The 12,644-nt window shown below is 36.5% G+C and overlaps 2 pseudogenes across 2 annotated transcripts; one reads left to right on the top strand and one right to left on the bottom strand.

Annotated features, from left to right (window-relative positions):
- Positions 1-1,784: 1,784 nt before the first annotated feature.
- Positions 1,785-5,727, bottom strand: LOC104610022 (inorganic phosphate transporter 1-4 pseudogene; annotated as a pseudogene). 2 transcript variants are annotated; one of them, XR_016080507.1, is made up of 2 exons: positions 5,619-5,727; positions 1,785-3,693 (listed from the first exon to the last, which is right to left on the bottom strand). The product of XR_016080507.1 is annotated as an inorganic phosphate transporter 1-4 pseudogene, transcript variant X1 (transcript). The 2 variants fall into 2 exon arrangements; XR_016080508.1 differs by lacking the exon at positions 5,619-5,727 and adding an exon at positions 5,368-5,573.
- Positions 5,728-10,045: 4,318 nt separating this feature from the next.
- On the top strand, positions 10,046-11,046 carry LOC109115651 (uncharacterized; annotated as a pseudogene).
- The last annotated feature ends 1,598 nt before the right edge of the window (positions 11,047-12,644 follow it).

The following is a 12,644-nucleotide window of genomic DNA, read 5'->3' on the forward strand; positions in this document are numbered from 1 at the left end:
TATTTGGTTAAGTATTTTTTTTTTCATTTATGTGTTAGATTTCTCATTTCTCATTTCTTAATTTTTTAAATAGTTTCCATAGCTCAAAGGAAAGTTAAATATTTTAGTTTTACACTTTCAGTTAGAAAAGAAATTAAAATTTTCAAAAAAAAAACAAAAAAGTAAAAAAATCAGTCTAGTCCGGTTTGGCCTAGGCCCAAGGCCCACCTTGTGGCCCAGCCCGACACAACCCAAGCCCACGGCCCAGCCCGGTCCAAACCCGCAACACGACATGCACGGGCCTGGGCCATGGGCCATGTCAGGTTGACCCCCAATCTTTTCACCGAGGAGGGCGTGATGGCCCACAGGCCAACATGGCACGACCCGCACTTTACATGGGCTGCCCACGGGCCGTGCCGTGCCGGCCCGGCACGACTCACTTTACACCTCTAAATACCTCTCAACCCCACTGTTGGAAGAATGTCAACTTAGGTTCGGATCTCATACCTCTTGGTAAGGATAATATTGGGTTTTAAAAAGAATTATATGTCACACGGTGTCACATGTAAATGGATTATAACGGAATGCTATTGTCTGAAAACCTAGGGATACTTTAAGTTAATTTCTAAACAGTAGGAGTGAATAAGTCAATTTCCTAACCTTTAAGGTTATGTTTGGTTTGAAGGAAAACATAGAGAAAGGGAATGAAAGATAGAAAACCCATATAAGGTTTGTAAAGGTTTTTCTACTTTTCCGTTCCTTTTCCTACTTTTTCTTTTAAACCAAACACAGCTTAAGAATATCTTATTTATTTTGAATCAATTAGGGGAAATATATTTGATCCTTGCACCATCCTCAAGTTTCTTACAGCCGTTCACGTGATATAGAGATGTTCCCAATACATGGATGGCTGTAAAAGACTGTGAAGATGGCAAGGACCAAATCCGATCTCATTAGGGGTGAGTTTGATTTCAGTCCTCACAAACTGTTCTTAGTCTTCAGTCGTTTTATAGCCATGTATTAGAAATATTTTCGTAATTGTTTGTATGTTTTCTTATGTGATATTTCAGATGCACGGCTGAGGATGGTGTGAAGATGGTCTTGTGAGTTGTGAGGACCCGAGGCTTGTCTGTACGTTTCGACCCAAAGCAGAGTAAATAGAAACTAAGCTTTGTTGAAATTGAACCTATATCAACGAAAAACGTGTAAAACTAAAGTCTTAGGCTCTGTTTGGAAATAATATAAATACCTTGTGTTATGTGTTGTGTATTATTTTGTAAGTAGTTATACAGTAGATATTTGTATTTGTACTCCTTCCAAATTTATGGATCTTCACTGACATTGAAACAGGATTTGATGAGTAATAGAAATTTAAGCAAATGGACAAAGTAATATAGTTGGCAACCAATATAAGGAAACTGGGTAACTGGGAAACACGTTTCAAAGCCAAGTAACCCGACAAAAACCAAACTAACATTAACAATGATGACTTCCAGCAGACTGAAATTATTGCAGCACTAGCATAGCATCCATGCTTTTAAGTATAAAGTCCAAAATATGGGGGAGCGGGACCCTTGAGTTTCAATTCAAAGCAACACTCGCTCTAAATGACAAATCAGAAAAAAATAAAGCGTTCCACTTTCAACATACCAAGACAACAAATGGGAACGACGGAAGAAATTAAGAATATCCATCTACATTGTGAATCAATCATGACTACGAGGGGAGAAATTCTTTTCAGTCTAACCGGAATATGAGTTGGCAGCTTAGTTATCATCCAGCATCATCACAATTCAAAGGGAGAATGGGCAGAAATGAGATGAAAATTTTACTTATAATTTGCCATATTAGCAGTGCAGTCACAGAGACCCTGCAGAGTTTGAACTCTTTGGAATAACAACTAAGATTAGCATCAAAAAAGAAGAAGAAACAAGACACCTTTTTTTTTTTTGACACATAACAAGAGACCTTCTTTTGATGATCCTACGCTAAAAGAGAAAAGCTTATGAGCCGGGACTAAATTACACAGGATTTGTACTGCTAGTGTAATCAGCAGCTTGCTGATCCAAGTCTTCTCTACCATTTCCGTTGTCTTCTATGTTCTCACCTGACATCTCCTCTAACGATTTACCTTTTGACTCTGGTACCAACAGAGTAAACACCATACCAAAGAAGTTGATAGCACCGAGCATGATTAGGGCATTTCTGATCCCTATACCTGGTGGGTACCCTGCATCTGTCTTTGTCTTGTCCTGCGGCTGCGCTGCGTACAAGAAGCCAAAAGCCCCAACCATTGCCCCAGCCTTCCCAGATGCAGCTGATATACCATGACATGTCGACCGTAGCCTGGCCGGAAAGATCTCCGCTGGCACGACGAATGTAGTGGCATTAGGCCCAAAGTTTGAAAAGAAGAAGGTCAGAGAATACATAATAACGAAGCCAATTCTGTTATCCTTCAGGGTCCAGTGATGGTAGGGAATGGCCAATGCAAACATGAACACCGTCATGAAGAAGAAACCCATCAACTGAATTTTAAACCTTCCAATTTTATCAATGAAAGCTACCGTAAACCAGTACCCTGGAACAGTACTGCACAGAGCAATAAGCGTTTGTGCCCTTGCAATTTTATAAACCTCTTCAAGTGCACTCATCGTCTTTGCCGGAGGTATCCATCCAACTGCGCTGAAAATATCCTTTTGGAACAAATTGGAACTGTAAAATGCAATGTCCAGCAAGAACCATGTCATGGTGGTTCCCAGCAGGTGAAGCCCATGACGACGAAGGAACTCCTTGGAGAACAAGCCAAATGAGTTGGAAGTGTCTTGCGACAGACTCTCAACCTTATCCTGCTCCGCCTCAATTTCAACCTGTAAGACTTTTGACATGTCGCTCGCCGCCCGTTTTGCATTCTTAGCAACAAGGGCGGTGTATCGAGCAGTCTCGGGCATTTTCATACGCCAGTAATACGTTAAAGCAGCAGGCAATGAACCAAACATTAGGATAAGACGCCAGACATAATCCGCCTGTGGCACAGTCGAAGCAATTGGATCAACCTCGTAAGCTGGGGCATGGAATTTGGCCTTGAATGCAGCAGAGATGATAATTGCCACCATCCCACCGGCCAAAATTCCAAAGCCTTGCATGGCAAAGACGGCAGCGATGAAGGCCCCACGAGTCTTCTTGTTGGCGTATTCAGACATGATTGTGGCAGAAAGTGGGTAATCACCACCGATGCCGAATCCGAGCCAGAAGCGGAAGAAACAGAGGGTGGCCATCACAGCTTTTGCGTCTTGTCCAAATGAAAGCCCGGAAGCTATTGAGCAAATCACCATGAGCATGAGGGTCATACCATAGACACGCTTACGACCCATCTTATCACCGAGCCAGCCGAAGAAAAGCTGGCCGGCGAGTGTGCCACAGAATGCAACGCCATTGACAGCGGCTGACACATTGGGAGGCAGGCTTCCAGGGTTAGTCGATCCATCAACATGGTAGTATATTCGACCAAGCAATTTGGTGACGAGTGAGATGCAGAACAGATCATAGGCATCCGTAAAGAAACCCATGCCCGCAATTACGATTGCAGTGAAATGGTACCATTGTGTCTTCGCTTGATCAAGTGCATTAAGCACCTGCAGTTGCCCCCCAGCCATTCCTACGCTAATGGGAAGCTTTGTCTGCCTCTGCGCTTTTCTAAGAGTTCCAGAAATGCTTCTACAAAATTACAATAGGTGAACAGAACACAGATCAGAATCTAATCTTACCCAGACCGAGTTCACTCAGGTTATAACTCAAGCGAGTCACTTAATAAATAAAGGTAGCTATCAGAAAGACCAGGAGCCTAATAGAAGACAAAAGCATCATATGTATATTTTCTGCTTTGAAAACATTGGTTCACTGTTGGTGACATTGATGGTTAATGGAGACCAGAAAAAGAGAAAATAACAACGAGTGGATAATTTCATCGAAAAAAATTTAACAATAATAATAACTCAAAAGCGGAAAGCCATATAATTCTCTTTTCCTTTAATTTTCTTATTTTTCCTTATAGAAGACAAGAAGGGAGATTCTTTTAGAGAAGCAGACGCGATGGGGAGAATCCTGGAAAAAGAGATTCCTGTATTGCAAAACATGATTACAGTAAAAAATAAATAAAATTTTGTTCGGTGTGATTCTCATGATTTCTAAGAAAAACAAGTATGATTCCATTTACATGAGACAAAGGATCGCTCGATCCTAGAAATTCTGGGTTCATTAGCAAGAGGTTAGAGGGCATCCTGGGTTATTTGGGAGAGGAATCTTTTTGCTAATCTATCTGATCTGCCTCGATGCTTCCCCTGTTGCTCCAAATCTTTGGTGAATAAAGATGATAATTTATCTCAAAAGTGGTAGGACAAGTGGGAAGAGCAGATCGGATTGTTGCAGAGCAAGAGGTGTGGAACAAATAGAGAAATACAAAAGAGGTAAGGGCTCCATTATCTTCTAGAATGACCAAAAGGCTCCGTGACTGCTGGAAAAGCACTAGCAAACAACATGAGTTCCAATGAAGATTCATTCAACAAGAAAAATTACAGTGAAGAAACCAAGAAATCCATCTCGACCTGAAGGGTTCCAAACCCACGTACCCGCCACTGACTTCACGTAGAAAAAAAAAAAAAGATCAGACAAGATAAAAATACAAAAAAGATGATCTCGATAACTTAACCTTTTTGACTTGTTTTGAATTTAAAAAAAAAAAGAAACAGAGTTCCTTTTATTTTATTTATTAAGAAAGTTAAATATTGAAACTGTTCGTCACCAAATAATTCCAAAAAAAAAAAGATCTTTAAGTACCAAAAATAAGGAATTAGAAAAATATTAAAAAACGAACCTACATCAAGAAATTACAAGAAATCGAAAAAAAAACACCTAAAAGATCATCTTGACCCTAATGCAAGTAGAGTATGAACTGCGAACCAATGAACATTTCTATTTACGAAGGCTCTGTTTTGTCATCCAGATCGGAGAAAGTACTCAGAAATGCGGGATATGACTCTTCGGTCTTTGATATGGAAAAAGGCAAGAAAGAAACAGAGAGGCAACAAAGCTTCAACTAGTAGCAAGATTTCGATTTAAAAATCAGAAAACAAAGTTAAATGTAATAATAGTATTCAAGCTCAAGCCGTCAAGCGATGACTATTCCATAAATCAGCGATTATTATTTACTTTTGTTTTTTACTTGTATTCAATCAGATGTAACCGACTCATGGGGCAATGCATTCGAATACAAAGTTAAACTGAAAATATAAAGATGATCCATGAAAGAAAACGAAAAAAAAAAAGAAAAAGATCGTGTTCAGGCTATTCAAATTAAATTTAAAAAAAAAAAAAAAGAGAATGACAACCAACTTGAGTAGAAGATAGGATGCAGGAAAAGATAGTCTGGATTTGAAGATAATGGCAACCTTCTTCACATGTATGGCAGAAGTAAAGAAAGAAAAAAGAAAGAAGAAAATCAGATACTGAAAGTCTGAACGTTAAATCTAATTAAATAATAGAATTAAAGGAAGAAAAGTTTGAACGTCAATTAGAAATTCTGGGAAGCCATGGAAAGTGATGTAATCAAACAAGAGAGATACGAGGGAGAAGAGGGATCTCACCAATTCTTTTTTGTTTTTTTTTTTTCTTGAGTCGCTGTTGGATACAACAGAGAAAGAGAGAGAGAGAGAGAGATGGGTAGCTGGTTGTGCTATGGATGGAGGGAAATAGGGGGGGAGGGGGGGATTGGTTACCTATTTAACTGCATCACCATAGTATAGCTGTACGAGGGAATCTTCGGCGGCATATACTCCCCTCTTATCTCGGTCAACGGTCATACTTTTTCTCTCACGTTTTTCTGAGTCCACGTTATGTGCACCCATGGGTTTACTGGACGAGTGTACCCGCCAATTACAAACGCCCACGTCTGCGTGTTTAAACTCTATTTTAATTTTTTATTTAAATTAAATAATTAAATCAAGTCTAATTTATAATTTAAAAATCCTTTATACTAATTATTTTATTTGAATTACCATATTGTGTTTATGAATCCCCCATCCTTTTGAAGGTTACCTATATAATTTTGTTTGAGGTTCCTTATTTATTTTTGGAGTTGGAGCTGTCATTTAATTTAAGATTGTGTTTGGTTTGAAGGAAAAAGTAGAAAAAGAAAAGGTAAAGAAATTTTTACAAACCTCGTACAGGATTTTTAAAGGAAATCATTAATTTTAAAATCCATTTATCATATTTTAATGTTTGTTTATTTGTTTAATCAAATTTCTATTCACATGTTATGTTTTATTTAATAAATTTCTACGATTGAAAGGATAACATAAATAACGTAAGTATCTTATTGTAACAATGAAATAACAATTGCTCTTGTAAATGGAGTGATAGATGGCATATGTGAGAAGGCCAGATGGGAAGTAGAGAAAGCAAAACGGAGCGGCAACAATATAATGCATGGAGGATAAGCTATGATCAAGTTTGGTTTATGAGGGGTTCAATAAACTGTGATATTGAACAAAACGAAGCTTAGTGCCCAAAAACAAAAGAATAAAACGAGGGTGTTAATGCCAAGAGAATGAAAATTTAAGTTTTAGGGTTCCTAAAATGGAATCTGGCGACACAGGATGATAGAATAAAATTGTGATACCGAAGCACGTACGATTTCCTTTTATTAAAAAAATCTTTGAATTAATTGATAAGATTATTAAGCATTTGTTGTTGTTTTGATCTTGGTATTTCAATAGTTTGACCTGGGAATTATCTCTTCTTCTTCTATTCAACAATTGATTCGTATGCTTTTATAGTTTATCTTCATTATAAAATTATTGTAACGAAATGGAGTGTCTACGAGGACAAACATGAAGACTCATCATAGTTTTAAAAACAGATTCGCAATAGTTGCAGAAATTAACAATTTCATGAACCACTTGTCAATTTGGGAAATGCCTTTGTTGAATCGTATAGCAGCACAATCAGTAATAAAAAAAGGGTTAAGTATAAAAAAAAGGGTAAATTGCTGAAATCTACCTTGAAGTTTGGTAAGTGTAATCACCTCCTAAACTTTTTGATACAGTCACAAGTAGATCCCCTCTGTTATAATCTTCCAATAAAAAACACAAAAATGTACAAAATACCTATGCAATTACTATTGAGGCTGGTTTCTACAAGAAAAAACAATGCAAACCAAGGTTCGAAGTATCGACACAGGCCAACATGTCAGCCTATATCAGTAGGTTTTATTTATTTATTTTTTTTAAACGGTTCAGATGGGTCGATTTAATGCCCGACTACACTCTGAACCAGTGCCTGACCCAATAAAACCCCTGGAGAGGTGTATCAGGAAGCCATCGACATGATACGTATCGATACTTTGAACCTTGAATTACAAACTTTATAAACAACAAAAGAAAAAAAAAAAAAGAGAGAATTTAAAGTTGCAGCTTTACCTTTCAGTTATTGATATGAAGGGAAAAATTGGAAAATAATTCAATTTAAGAAAAGAGATGGAAGGGTTTGGGCTAGCCATTCATATAAATAAAAACTTTGAAAAATAAACATTTTTGTCAAAAGCAACTGTAGGGGTATTTTGGACATTTTCATGTCTCTTTTTAGAGGATTCAAACAAAAGAGGTCTACTTGCAACTATGTTAAAAAGTTTAGGGGAGGTGATTACAATTACCAAACCTTAAGGCTTAGTTTGAAAGCAATACAAATACAAATATGTAGAGTGTAAAACCTTGTATTCTATATTATCTCATATGTATTTATACTGTACATATTTTTGCATTTGCACTCTTTCCAAACTGAGCCTTAGAGGAGGTTTAAGCAATTTACCCAAAAGAAAATTAAAAACAAAGTAAAGCAGAACCTTCCGAAAATTATAAATCCTACTTATAAAATTGCTTTTATTCAAATTCCTTTATTCTTGAAGCTGTGGAATGAGGTAGATGGGAAAACAACAATCTAAAATGAATAGCTTATTTAGATGTTCATAAAGAGTCAACTCTTTGACTGAAGGGGGAGGAGTGCTTTATTTCAATTAATAAACAAAAAATTGTAGTATTTTCTTTTTTTTAATATCTTTCTAACAACCATGGCTAGCTATGCACAAACCACCTCAATTTGAGTGATTACCACCGATGTTCTTAAATAAACCACCTTGTATCTTTCATTCGAATTTAGAAACTGTAATGAAAAAGGTGTAGGTTGCACTTTTTGAAAGCTAAGTGCGTGCCTTCTAAAAAAAAAGTTAAGAGTGTATAAAAATGGAAGAAACCATTTTCATGCTTATTTTTTTATAGGAAAAAGCTTTGATATCAGCAAGAGAAAGATATGGTTTCATAAGAGATTTGGCCAATCAAAACACCCTGTAAATTGTGATTAATTGGTCACATCTTTTATAATACCAGTTTTGGATGTAAAACTTTTGTGGTAACCTTTTTTTTTATATCGGATAAACTTGTATTTGACATCTTTTTGTTTTGTTATTTGGTGATACGCAATATACTAATCAATAATCTCCTCCCCAAAGTTGGTAATTGCCAGAATTGAATTTGCATTTATATTGGAACGAACAAATATACATACCTAGTTAGCAAAAAAGGCATCTTTAGAGATAGGCCCACTTGCACATAACATCATCTTTCCCTCTATAAAACTTTAAATAGGACTGCTTGCTTATTTACCCCATCAACGTCAACTGCCTAATAAGTCTGAAAATGGAAGTTTGGTATTGTTTAATGCCCCATACGCAAAGGTAGAATAGTAATTAATGGTACCTGAAGCTTATGGCTTACCTAATTTTGGAACGACTTTATAAACATGGTTATTCAACGAATTTTATGCCAAAATCTTCAAAAACTTGATCATCAACCAACAACCGTGGATTCTAAAATTGTTGTGGAACTGGAAGCATTTCAAAATTGAAATACTTCCTAAATTTAGGAGTTGTAATTCATTTCTGTTATTGTTACTATATATACAAGATAGTCACATCTTGATTTATCAAAGGGTTTCTGGCAGATAAGGGCAACTATTTACTCTCAATATCAATAAAATATAATATTTTTATAAAATAAGGTAACTTTTTTTGGAAAAATATCAAAGAAGGGCAATGACAATGTTCATCGTCTTCCTCTTCCTCTACTAGGGATGGCAATTTTGTGGGAATTTTTAGGTATCCAACCCACCCCGACTCTAATAGGACCCATTTATCAAAACCCAATAGGGTTTGGGATTTTAGATTAAAACCCTATAGGGTTTCAAACGGGTTTGGGTTTTGACTTTAGGGTATCTGATACTTGATACCCAGGATGCATAAATATGAAGATATTATATTATATATCATACACAAATTTATAAATTTTAAGGACAGAGATAATTATTTCATTATTAATATTTTATTTGTATAAATTTTTTGGGATTAAAATCATCATTTTATGTAAAATTGGATTTCATAGATTGTTTATTTCATTTAGTTATAAAATGCTAATTTTAAATATTATTTCTTTTAATCTTTAGTTAGAATTGTTAATCATATGCATGCATTTATTATTTTAATGAACACAAAAGTTAATAAAATCTATTTTATTTCATTAAATAACACAAAAGGCAAGATGGCTTAGTGGCTCAACGTAATGTTAAGAGATTTGGCGCTATTATTAGTTGACTCAATTTTATGTATACTATAAGCATTAAGAAACTTTTTTTAAGTAGAAAATGTTTGGTCAAGGGGTTTAATAGGTGGGACGGGTCGTGACGGGTTTAACGGATTTGGGAAATTCAAAAGGAAAAGTTAGATAGGTTTGGAATCAGGGATACAGAGGCGGGTTTAGGAATGGGTAGGGCAATTTGCACGAGTACCCTACCCATTGCCATTCCTATCCTCTACCTCTGTGATTGTTTTTAACAGGTGGTTGGACAATACACCCTGCCAGGTGCGGAGCTAGTGTGTGATAAACCGGTAACAAGCCAGGATGCAATGACCAACATTTGATGAAGTAGCTGAGCTCTGGTGATGGAGGCCTGAATTTCCTTGAATTTTACTTACCTGGGACGAAGCTTTGGTGATCTAAGAATCGATGATGATTCATCTTCAGCTTTCAGTCACTGCAACAACAATTAATTAGGTGAATTCCCAACCACCTCCGCGCATAGTCGTCGCCTCATGGTGGCCTGCACTTCTTAGAATTCCAATGATCTAATTCATCAGCTTGTATCCGATCTCGAATCGGGCTCGCTAGACCTGCAGAGGCAAGCGACCATGGAGCTTAGACTCCTCACCAAGAACAAGTAGGAAAATCGCCTCAAGATTGCTCATGCTGGGGCTGTAAGGCCTCTAATCTCTCTTGTCTCCTCTTCCGATGCTCAGCTTCAAGAGAAATAGTGTCACTGCTTTGCCTCTCGCAGATCGAGGAGAACAAAACTGTAATTGGATGGTCTAGTGTCGTCCCACTTCTAGTATACCTACTGGAGAACAGTGGTTCTCATGGAAAAAAGGACACATTAACAACTCTTTATTCGTTGTGTTCGATTAAGGAGAACAAAGTCAGAGCTATTCAAGCAGGGATCATGAAACCACTTGTTGAATTAATGGCAGGTCTCGAGTCCAGTATGGTAGATAAAGCGGCTTTTGTGTTGAGCATCTTGGTCTGTACCGGATGCGAAAATCGGTTTGGTCGATGAAGGCAGCATCCCCATACTGGTAGAAATCGTGAAGGTAGGGACATAGAGACAAAAAGAAGTCGCGATGGATGTTCTTTTGTAGATCTATGAGGATAACTTGGTTTACCGAACCATAGTAAGCTGCGAAGGGGCAATACTGCTATTAATGGCTTTGTCTCAGTCCGGCACGACTTGCGCTAAACAGAAGGTTGGTGAAACAAAAGAAGACGATGAACAGTCTCACTGCCCTTCCTTGATATTTTTCAAAAAAGTTACATTATTTTTGTTATTTTATAAAAATATTATCTTTTATTGATATTCAGGGCAAAAAGTTGCCCTTATCTACTAGGAACCCTTTATCAAAAGCAACTTGTCTAAATTTAACACTAAGAGGGTGTCAATTACAACATTTGAACTTAAATCACAAAATTGGAAATTTAAAAAAGTGAAATGTTTTGGCACGTGAAAATATTCTTTTATAGTTACAATTAGAGGTGGCCACAAGCCAAGTTCTTCACGAGCTATTTAAGCTCAACTCGACTTGGTTTCAATCGAGCTTCGAGCCGAATTCGAGCCCAATTTATAGGCTCGATTAATAAACGAGCCGAGCTCGAGCCTAATAGAGCTCGGCTCATGAGGCTCGCAAACCAAATTCGAATATATATATATATAATATAATATAATAAAAGTATCATAATTCTCAATTATTATAATTCTTAATTTTTTAAATATCAAATAAAAAATATTTTTTATATATAACTTTATTTTTATAAAACATTTTTTCTCAAATTGATCTCGAGCTTATAAATTTTTTACTCGAGTCGAGCTCGAGCTTAAGGTTCTAGCTCGAGCTCGAGCCTCGTACTATTCGGCTTGGCTCGACTCAAATCCACCCCTAGTTACAATCGTCGATGCATGGGCTGATATGCACATATGTTAAAGGGGAGTGATTACATTTACTAAGCTGATGTGGACAACTGCATTTTAGAATATGGTATAAATCACGGAACTTTGACTCTTAAATTGTAGGTACATATAATTACCTTTTCAAAATGAATTTAAAGTCACCTCATTAATATTCAAAAATTTTGACAAAAACAAGGTTGGATTCATCTATACCTCTGAACGCCATCTACATAGGACAATGGAAGTGGGAATTAAATTTCACTTTTTAGTAAGTTATTTACCTAGGTAAATGTATTTATTCGGGTAGGTGTTTCTCAAGAAAGATTTATCCAGATAAGTGCATTTATCCATATTCTTTTATTTCCCATGTAAATAATGCAATAATCATTTTAGCCATAAAATCCATTATTAAAAAGAGAATTTTTGTCCCATTCAAGTGTTGACAACTTGCCCCAGGAAAATAAACTTTCCCTGTCCCCACATAAATCTATAAAACGAACATGGGTTTCTTGGTCAATGAGAATCAAAATTCCATTGACCAACTTTTCCCCCTCAAAATCCAAAAAAAAATGCTTCCTCAAAGTTTAATCTGCCCAATCAAATATATTTGCAACACTTAAATGGAGTCAAAATGAGAATACAACACCAATTTACCAAATACAACCTAATTTAGTAGTAAATTTATGGGAAAATTCCCGATTAGTACCATGTATTTTGGGCCTAGTGCCACTTTGGTTCCCGAACTTTAAAATGCAACAATTCAGTACCCGAACTTTCAAAACGTGACAATCCATTACCTATCGTTAACTAGTTGTTAACCAGCCATTAAGTGGCATTTGAAAAAGACACAGATGCCCTTCGAGTGTCATTTAATTTTGTTTATCAACCATCCAAGCGTTGACAAAAAATTAACAGTCCCCAACTTTCTTGAATAGAAGAGGCAGATTTGGGACTGTTAATTTTTTGTCAACGTTTGGATGATTGATAAACAAAATTAAATGACACTCGAAGGGCATTTGTGTCTTTTTTAAATGTCACTCAACGACTAGTTAACAGTAAGTTAACGGTAG

The sequence above is a fragment of the Nelumbo nucifera genome, chromosome 1 (assembly GCF_055504915.1).
Source record: "Nelumbo nucifera cultivar China Antique chromosome 1, China Antique-T2T, whole genome shotgun sequence".
Classification (NCBI taxonomy): Eukaryota; Viridiplantae; Streptophyta; class Magnoliopsida; order Proteales; family Nelumbonaceae; genus Nelumbo; species Nelumbo nucifera.